Consider the following 10,375-nt stretch of genomic DNA (forward strand, 5'->3'; position numbering starts at 1 on the left):
AAAACTTGGAAAATTTTAAACTACTGCTGTTTTTGACACCTGTGAGTGTCTAGCTGCATTACCGTTTTTGTATTCTGAAAGTGCAGGAATCAGGCTGGGTTCACACTGCAGCGATGCGGGAACGCCGCGAATCTGCTGCGGCTTCCCGCATCGCATACCTCCCAGCGGCAGTTCACACTGCCCTATGCGAACTGCTGAGAGTGTCAGTGAAAAGTTAATGACACCTCCAAATCAATTCGCATATTGCAGTGCAATCTGCAAACTCGGACAGGAATTGGATCGCATGGTGTGAACGCCCATGCAATCCGATTCTGCTGCGGCCCAAAAAAAGGGTCCCGTACGAGATTGGGCCGGCTGCGATGCAAATTCAGCCATACTATCTGTATGGCTGAAATCGCATCGCACAGAGATCGCATGTGATTTGCACTGCAGTGCGGTGCGAATTACATCCGATCTCGTACACCGCAGCAGTGTGAACCCAGCCTCAAGGCCGATCCGAGGTGTGAAGGTGCAAAGCTCAGTTGATTTCTTACTATTATTCAAGTGGTTTACAACATTTACTTTATAAAGATTCCTTTCCGTGTGCACATGACAGTTTTTTTTTGTTTTTGTTTTTTTTAATGTATCTGGCACTCTCAATTTCTTTGAAAACATTTTTCGGCACACTATGCCCAAAGGGTTTCCCCTGCATTAGAGCAACCCTCATCTTGTCCTGCTTCATACTATTTTCAGGATTCCACTATCAAAACAATACAGCCCCTCCCCCATATCACAAAATACAGCCCCTCCCCCATATCACAAAATACAGCCCCTCCCCCCATATCACACAATACAGCCCCTCCCCCCATATCACACAATACAGCCCCTCCCCCCATATCACACAATACAGCCCCTCCCCCATATCACAAAATACAGCCCCTTCCCCATATCACACAATACAGCCCCTCCCCATGTCACACAACACAGCCCCTCCCCCCATATCACAAAATACAGCCCCTCCCCCCATATCACACAATACAGCCCCTCCCCCATATCACAAAATACAGCCCCTTCCCCATATCACACAATACAGCCCCTCCCCATGTCACACAACACAGCCCCTCCCCCCATATCACAAAATACAGCCCCTCCCCCCATATCACACAATACAGCCCCTTCCCCCATATCACACAATACAGCCCCTCCCCCCATATCACACAATACAGCCCCTTCCCCATATCACACAATACAGCCCCTCCCCCATATTACACAATACAGCCCCTCCCCCATATCCCACAATACAGCCCCTCCCCCATATCCCACAATACAGCCCCTCCCCCATATCCCACAATACAGCCCCTTCCCCATATAACACAATACAGCCCCTCCCCATATCACACAATACAGCCCCTCCCCCCATATCACACAATACAGCCCCTCCCCCCATATCACACCATATACTTAGTCAGCAAGGGGTTAACATTGTGGGGCTGTTTTGTAAATAAATTCTGACTTCTTCAGATGTTGATATGACTGTCCTCCCCTCTCTGTCCTGCTAATGACGGAAAACTCACAACTGTACACTCAGCTTTGCTCCTTACCCACGCATGCACAATCCATTCTCATGGAAAGCTGAGCTGCAAGAGAAAGCGGACTGTGCATGCGTGGGTAGAACATGATGCTGAATGTGCATTTGTGAGTTCTTGGGGTGCACAACCAAAGCTGGCTACATTCTGCCATCTGCAGGACAGAGAGGGGAGGACAGTCCCCTTCCAGCCTAGGGACCACTGTCACCTACCAGGCCGTTCCAATGTCACTGTACCCCAGTCTGGCCACACACTGCCACTGCAGAACACCGAGTTCTCTACATGATGCCAGACATAGGAAGTAGGATTCTCAACCAAGTACCTATCCGCTACAGCATATGTCAGAGCCATATACATGTGTAGCAGGAATGTGCCTGTGTACAACACTACAGCATATGTCACAGCCATATACATGTATAGTAGGAATGTGCCATTGTACAGCGCTATGACATATGTCAGAGCCATATGCGTGAGTAGCAGGAATGTGCCATTGTACAATAGTATGGCATACGGTATGGTACGGCATACGGCAGAGCCATATCCTGTACATGTATAGCAGGAATGTGCTACTGTACAATGCTATGGCATACGTCAGAGCCATATGCATGTATAGCAGCAATGTGCCATGGTACAATGGTATGGCATATGTCAGAGCCATATACTGTACACATATAGCAGGAATGAGCCATTATACAACGCTACAATAAGGTGGATCCCCATTCTGTCAGATGACCTCATGGAGATCTGCTGTTCCCAGTGATCAGGAACAGCGATCTCTGTGGTGTTCCAGTAAGCCCCTCCCCCATACAGTCTCCAATATAATTGTAAAATTCTAAATTTTAAAATTGCTTGCTTCTTAAAGTGACTGTAAAGTTTTTTTTATTAAAATAATAAACATGTTTGTCTGCCCATTCTTCTCTGACATCAACAAGGTATCTTTGTCCACACGACTGCCGCTCACTGGATATTTTCTCTTTTTCGGCCAATTCCCTGTAAACCCTAGAGATGGTTGTGTGTGAATATCCCAGTAGATCAGCAGTTTTTTAAATACTCAGACCAGCCCATCTGGCACCAACAACCATTTTCAAAGTCACTTAAATCCCCTTTCTTCCACATTCTGATGCTCAGTTTGAACTTCAGCAAGTCGTCTTCACCATGTCTAGATGCCTAAATGCATTGCGTTGTTGCCATGTGATTGGCTGATCAGCAATTTGTGTTGCCAAGCAATTGAATAGGTGTACCTAATAAAGTGGCGGGTGAGTGCATATGGCTTCTTTCACATTTGCAGTGCTGCTTACCACCCTCTGAAAAGTGAGTCATGGATTACTTTTCAAAGAGCAATATAGCAGTGGCTGACAGTTGTTCTACAGGCGATACTCCCAAACAGTTTATTTTGTTTTTAAATTGTTGAATGCAGTGTCCTGCAACTGTGAACCGAGCATTCACCTTACAGTTGTGATGCAGACCTATTGAACTCAATGGTGGAGTTTGACAAGTACTGCCACCTATCAAACTCTGCACCCCAGTCAAAAATACTGTGGCCACAAAGGTTGTGTACAGACTGACTTGCCATGTCTTAATTTGGGTGGATGGCTGTGGGGGCAATAAAAGCATGGGTCGGCCAGCTTTTGTTACCACCCCTCTGGAAAAAGCCCTATTCCAGCTTTCGCACGAATGCATTTTTACTAGGGATCAACCGATTATTATTATTCACTTTTTTTGAAGCATCAGTCACAAATGTACCCGATATTGCTTCAAGGGGTTTTACTGGGGTGATGCCTGCAGCTGCAGGGATCAACCTGGTACCGTTCTTTAGAGCGGACGGTCGGCTTTCTTGTAACAACAACTGATGTGGCTCAGCTGTTATTACAAGCAGTGGGAGGGGACCCCCCCCCACCCTCCTACCGCCGTTAACCCGGGCTCTCCCGTCCCACAGGGAGGCCAGAGAAACCAGCCGTCACGTCCGCTGGCTGGCCGAACACCCGAACAAAGCCAATGCTCCGTTCGGGTCTCGGCTCTAGTTTCCTGGAAGTGATGTCATGACATCACTTCCCGGATTACTGGCATCTTAAAGGTGCCAGGTTTAAAAAAAAATAGAAAGTATTCAAAAATGACGATCTTGCCATTTTGAATACTTTCAAGTGCAGAGGAGACCCCAGATCTCTCCATAAAGAGTACCTGTCACCAAGGGATGTTAATATTCCGTGTGACAGCAATAACAGTGATAAAAAAAATGTATATATTAAATTTTTTATTTTTATCACTGTTATTGCTGTCACAAGGAATACTTGTGACAGCAATAACAGATAGATAGACTATATATATTTATATATATATAAATACACTGCCTGAAGTGTATTAGAAACAATACACCACCGAATGCATTGTAGATATAGGCTACACTGGATGCAGAGTATATACAGTGCCTTGCGAAAGAATTCGGCCCCCTTGAACTTTTCAACCTTTTGCCACATTTCAGGCTTCAAACATAAAGATATAACATTTTTATTTTTTGTGAAGAATCACCAACAAGTGGGACACAATTGTGAAGTGGAAGGAAATCTATTGGATATTTTAAACTTTTTTAGCAAATAAAAAACTGAAAAGTGGTGCGTGCAAAATTATTCGGCCCCTTTACTTTCAGTGCAGCAAACTCACTCCAGAAGTTCAGCGAGGATCTCTGAATGATCCAATGTTGTCCTAAATGACTGATGGTGATAAATAGAATCCACCTGTGTGTAATCAAGTCTCTGTAGAAATGCACCTGCTCTGTGATAGTCTCAGGGTTCTGTTGAAAGCGCAGAGAGCATCATGAAGACCAAGGAACACACCAGGCAGGTCCGTAATACTGTTGTGGAGAAGTTTAAAGCTGGATTTGGATACAAAAAGATTTCCCAAGCTTTAAACATCCCAAGGAGCACTGTGCAAGCGATCATTTTCAAATGGAAGGAGTATCAGACCACTGCAAATCTACCAAGACCTGGCCGTCCCTCTAAACTTTCAGCTCAGACAAGGAGAAGACTGATCAGAGATGCAGCCAAGAGGCCCATGATCACTCTGGATGAACTGCAGAGAACTACAGCTGAGGTGGGAGAGTCTGTCCATAGGACAACAATCAGTCGTACACTGCACAAATCTGGCCTTTATGGAAGAGTGGCAAGAAGAAAGCCATTTCTCAACGATATCCATAAAAAGTCTCATCTAAAGTTTGCCACAAGCCACCTGGGAGACACACCAAACATGTGGAAGAAGGTGCTCTGGTCAGATGAAACCAAAATCAAACTTTTTGCCCACAATGCAAAACGATATGTTTGGCGTAAAAGCAACACAGCTCATCGCCCTCAACACACCATCCCCACTGTCAAACATGGTGGTGGCAGCATCATGGTTTGGGCCTGCTTTTCTTCAGCAGGGACAGGGAAGATGGTTAAAATTGAGGGGAAGATGGATGCAGCCAAATACAGGACCATTCTGGATGAAAACCTGTTGGAGTCTGCAAAAGACCTGAAACTGGGACGGAGATTTATCTTCCAACAAGACAATGATCCCAAACATACAGCAAAATCTACAAAGGAATGGTTCACAAATAAACGTATCCAGGTGTTAGAATGGCCAAGTCAAAGTCCAGACCTGAATCCAATCGAGAATCTGTGGAAAGAGCTGAAAACTGCTGTTCACAAACGCTCTCCATCCAACCTCACTGAGCTCGAGCTGTTTTGCAAGGAAGAATGGGCAAGAATTTCAGTCTCTCGATGTGCAAAACTGATAGAGACATACCCCAACGACTTGCAGCTGTAATCGCAGCAAAAGGTGGCTCTACAAAGTATTAACGCAAAGGGGCCGAATAATTTTGCACGCCCCACTTTTCATTTTTTTATTAGTTAAAAAAGTTTAAAAAATCCAATAGATTTTGTTCCACTTCACAATTGTGTCCCACTTGTTGGTGATTTTTCTCAAAAAATAAAAATTTTATATCTTTATGTATGAAGCCTGAAATGTGGCAAAAGGTTGAAAAGTTCAAGGGGGCAGAATACTTTCGCAAGGCACTGTATATATATATATATATATATATATATATATATATATATATATATATATATATATATATATATATATACATACACACATATAGATATAGATATATTATTGACTAAATATAAACACTGAATATAAAGTCTATGCTAAATGCACAGGGTATATATAAATATATATATATATATATTAAATAGACTGCCACTAACTGAATAACCTGCCTGCTTAATTTAACTCAAGCTATCTCTCTGTCCATGCCAACAACACTACAAACAGCCACTATTTAAGCAGCCTTATATAGTGTGGGGCGTGCACTTATGCCACGTACACACGATCAAACAATCCGGTGGAAAAGTCCGGCAAACTCAAGTCCGCCAAACAATCCCCCCGTGTGTAGCCTCCGGCATACTTTTTTGACCCGACAGTACGGCGGACTTAGAATTTCGGTTTGCACAAAAATTTGCACGCCGTACTCGCATTTCGGCGGACAATCCGGCCGTGTGTATGCAAGTCCGCCGTACTTTTGAAATGAGCGGACTTTTCCCGCCCGGAGAAAAGTCCGCTCATTGCGAGCGGGTCTCCAGGTAGGCGGGGCCCGCGAAGGAGACGTCGCTGGCCCCGTTGCCTGCCATGAACTTAAAGGGGAACCCCAACGCCAAAAAAAAATCGGCGTGGGGGTCCCCCCCAAGTCCACAACAGACCCTTGTCCGAGCACGCTACCCGGCCGGCCAGGAAAGGGGGGCGAGCGAGCGCCCCCCCCTCCTGAGCCGTACCAGGCCGCGTGCCCTCAACATGGGGGGTGCCTTGGGGAAGGGGGGGGCCGCGCGGCCCCCCCACCCCAAAGCACCTTGTCCCCATGTTGATGAGGACAAGGGCCTCTTCCCGACAACCCTGGCCGTTGGTTGTCGGGGTCTGCGGGCGGGGGGGCTTATCGGCCCCCGTATACCGGCCCCCCACCCTATGTGAATGAGTATGGGGTACAATGTACCCCTACCCATTCACCTGTAAAATAAAAGTACCAAAAAAAACACAACACACGAGATAAAATACTTTATTGCACAGCTCCGGGGGTCTTCCGTCTTCGGGGGTCTTCTCGCCGGACTCCTCCGCTATCTTCTTGTAGCTCTTTTACTAGCGGAGGAGCCCGGCATTCTTCTTCGCTGCCGCCCTCTTCTTCTGACTTCGGGGGTCTTGTCCCCCCTCTTCGGTTCTTCTGCCGGGCCACCGCGCCTTCTTATAGCTCTTTTACAGGCGGTGGCCCGGTCTTCTGTCGCCGCCGCCGCCTTAAGCCCTATATAAGTGGCAGCGCAGGGCGTCCCTGGCATTGTGGCCGGAGAGAGCGTCGAGTCAACATCTCCAGGAGAAGAAGGAGAAGAAGGAGAAGAACGGAAGGCGGCAGTGGCGACAGAAGACCGGCGCGGTGGCCCGGCAGAAGAACCGAAGAGGGAGACAAGACCCCCGAAGTCGGAAGAAGAGGCCGCGGCGACGAAGAAGAATGCCGGGCTCCTCCGCTAGTAAAAGAGCTACAAGAAGATAGCGGAGGAGTCCGGCGAGAAGACCCCCCGAAGACGGAAGACCCCCGGAGCTGTGCAATAAAGTATTTTATCTCGTGTGTTGTGTTTTTTTTTGTACTTTTATTTTACAGGTGAATGGGTAGGGGTACATTGTAGCCCATACTTATTCACATAGGGTGGGGGGCTGGTATCCGGGGGCCCCCTTATTAAAAGGGGGCTCCCGTATTCCGATAAGCCCCCCGCCCGCAGACCCCGACAACCAACGGCCAGGGTTGTCGGGAAGAGGCCCTTGTTCTCATCAACATGGGGACAAGGTGCTTTGGGGTGGGGGGGCCGCGCGGCCCCCCCTTCCCCAAGGCACCCCCCATGTTGAGGGCACGCGGCCTGGTACGGCTCAGGAGGGGGGGGGCGCTCGCTCGCCCCCCTTTCCTGGCCGGCCGGGTAGCGTGCTCGGACAAGGGTCTGTTGTGGACTTGGGGGGACCCCCACGCCGATTTTCTTTGGTGTTGGGGGTTCCCCTTTAAGTCCATACCAGGCGGCGGGGCCAGCGACGTCTCCTTCACGGGCCCCGTCTACCTGGAGACACGCTCGAAATGAGCGGACTTTCCTCCGCGTGTGTGGGCGAGTCCGTTCATTTCTAAAGTACGGCGGACTTAGTACCGCGGCCTTAGTACGCCGTATTAGTCCGCTGAAAAAGTGCCGTGTGTGGGCAAGTAGCCCGTTCGAAAATTCCGACGGACAATTTGGCGGACGTCCGCCAGACTAAGTACGTCGGACAGACGGCTACGTGTGTATGCGGCTTTAGTTTTCCTGAGCCTTGATTGACCAAAGGCACCCTGCCATTGGCCAATTATGGCTCTCACAGAAGAGTGCGCTGTGATTGGCCAAAGCATGCAGGTAAGGTGCATGCTTTGGCCAATCATCATACAGCGATCCCGCAGTGCATTATGGGGTATTCTATGGCGCTCAAATTTCCTGTTATTGTCCCATATATTCTGTTTGTTTTAGAACAAACACCCGATGTTTGACTCAAACTTATGTTCAACTCGAACCGCAAGCTCATCCCTACTTTACATCAACAACACTCTAATCTATCTGCTATGCCTCAGCTCAACTCTGGAGTCTCCTTATGCATTACTTTCTAATATCAGTATGGATGTCTCACCACTTATTCAAAAACTGGGCACATAATAGTTCACCCCCATATCCCCTCCCCCGACCTCTCCATCAAAATCAATTGCACAACTATTCGTTCCTATCAGTGCTAGGTGTAATCCTGAACTATGACTTCTCTTTCAGGCCCCTATATCCAATTGCTGTCCAAATCTTGCCAACCTCCATAAGCTTTTCAAAATTTGCTCCTTCTTAATTAGTGACCACAACACTACTAATTCTCTGGTTATCTCTTGCATTGACTATTGCAACTGCCTTCTTATAGGCCTACTTTTACACAGGCAATCTCTCCTTCTGTCTATCATGAATGTTGCTGCTAGACCTACCCACCTTACCAATAAGTCAACTCTACCCCCAGCTGATTCGCCAACCTCATTTCAAAATAATTTCCAAACTGTCCACTCCCAGGACCTCAGCTCCATCATGACCTCCTCCGATGCTCATCTCCAGAGCTTCTCCCATCCTTTGGAACGACCTTCCATGATCTATCTTCTACTGTGTCTGCCTTTATGCAATCCTTAAAAAAAAAATATTCTCAGCAAACTATTTCAACTCAACCTAAAAGCTGCATTTCTACTTCCTCAGCTCATCTCTCAAAGTTATTATATTTTGCATCACTTGCCCCATTCCCTTTTAGATTGTAAGATTATGGGTAGAGCCCTCCAAATCCTCTCTTTTTGAATTATATTGTAACTGTTTTGTCTCCCTTTACTTTGTAAATTGCTGTGCAAACTGTTGGTGATATATAAAACTCCTGTACAATAAATTATAATAATGATAATGCAGTTTGTCAGCTTTCCCTGTCCTTTCTTCATAGCAGCTTCCAGCTGTCACTATGGCTGTTCTGTGCCCACCCTTTTATGGTGAGGTGGGGTGGGGGAGCACATAACAAAACTCCCATTATTGGCCTTCTAAGCCACCTGACTTAAATTCAAAGCGCTTTAAAGTGCATTATGTTTACAAAGCATTTGGCGAAGCGACTTTGTGTGAACATGCAGGATCAAACCCATGGTAGACCAGAACCCGAACCTCATCCGTAGAGGGAATGCCTATATATTGAACTCATCCACCACTATACCTGTGGTTGATAACAACATTACAGTGATATGTACTCGCTCTGACCCAAAAGAGGAGGCAGGCAGGGCAATTATGACAAAAAAAACTCTATAGTCTACAAGTCTAGTCTACAAGATCACAGCTCTGTCCATCAACCTTGAACTGAACCTGAGCAGTGCCCTTATAGAGCAAACTTCTGCTGCCCCCCATTATTTCATTACATATAGTCCCACAGTTACATTCGTGTCTGGGGAATGAGGAAAGGAAAGCTTGTGTAAGCTTCCACTCAATCTAGTCATAGGTTACACGAGGCTGACAACTCTCTCAGCACCGACAAGGTCCAATCACTCAGCACCAGTGCCTTCTCTTGAGATAGTCACATTAAACCCACTCTCAGAAGACCTGGTATTTTCTGTATACTTTTTTAGAGGACGTGATAAAGGAGCATAGCAAAAGTATGAACCTGGGGACCTGAGTGAATATGTTACTTTTCCCTGCAAGGCCAAGGCAATGGTTTGCTCTCAGGCACATCATGGGTTGGGTTGCCACTGGAATTTCACGAAAACAAGCAATGGACAAGTTATAAACAAAGGTTGGCCAAATATGACCTGATGAAAGCAGGCAGTGGTAACAAGCACTTTGGAACCTTATTAGATATTGTAATAAAATTTAGAGATTTTCTAACATATTGGAATTTATTTTGAGACCAGCCATTTCTTTTTATAGCACACGCATGCCACATTCATTGATTAGCAAATCTGGGAAGGATTTCCTGGTGGAGCAGGAATCATTTGAAAATGGTGAAAAGTCTTACGACCCATCATTCTAATGCCTCGTACACACAATCGGACATTCAGACAACAAAATCCTTTTTTTTTTCTTGACGAATGTTGGCTCAAACTTGTCTTGCATGCACACGATCACACAAATCTTGTCGGAAATTCCAAACGTCAAGAACGCGGTGACGTACAACACGAGAAAAACCAAGAAAGAAGAATCAAGTTCAATAGCCAGTTCGGCTCTTCTGCTCGATTT

This window comes from Lithobates pipiens, unplaced genomic scaffold (assembly GCF_037356315.1).
Source record: "Lithobates pipiens isolate NorthernLeopardFrog02 unplaced genomic scaffold, aLitPip1_a1.2 Scaffold_8, whole genome shotgun sequence".
Lineage (NCBI taxonomy): Eukaryota > Metazoa > Chordata > Amphibia > Anura > Ranidae > Lithobates > Lithobates pipiens.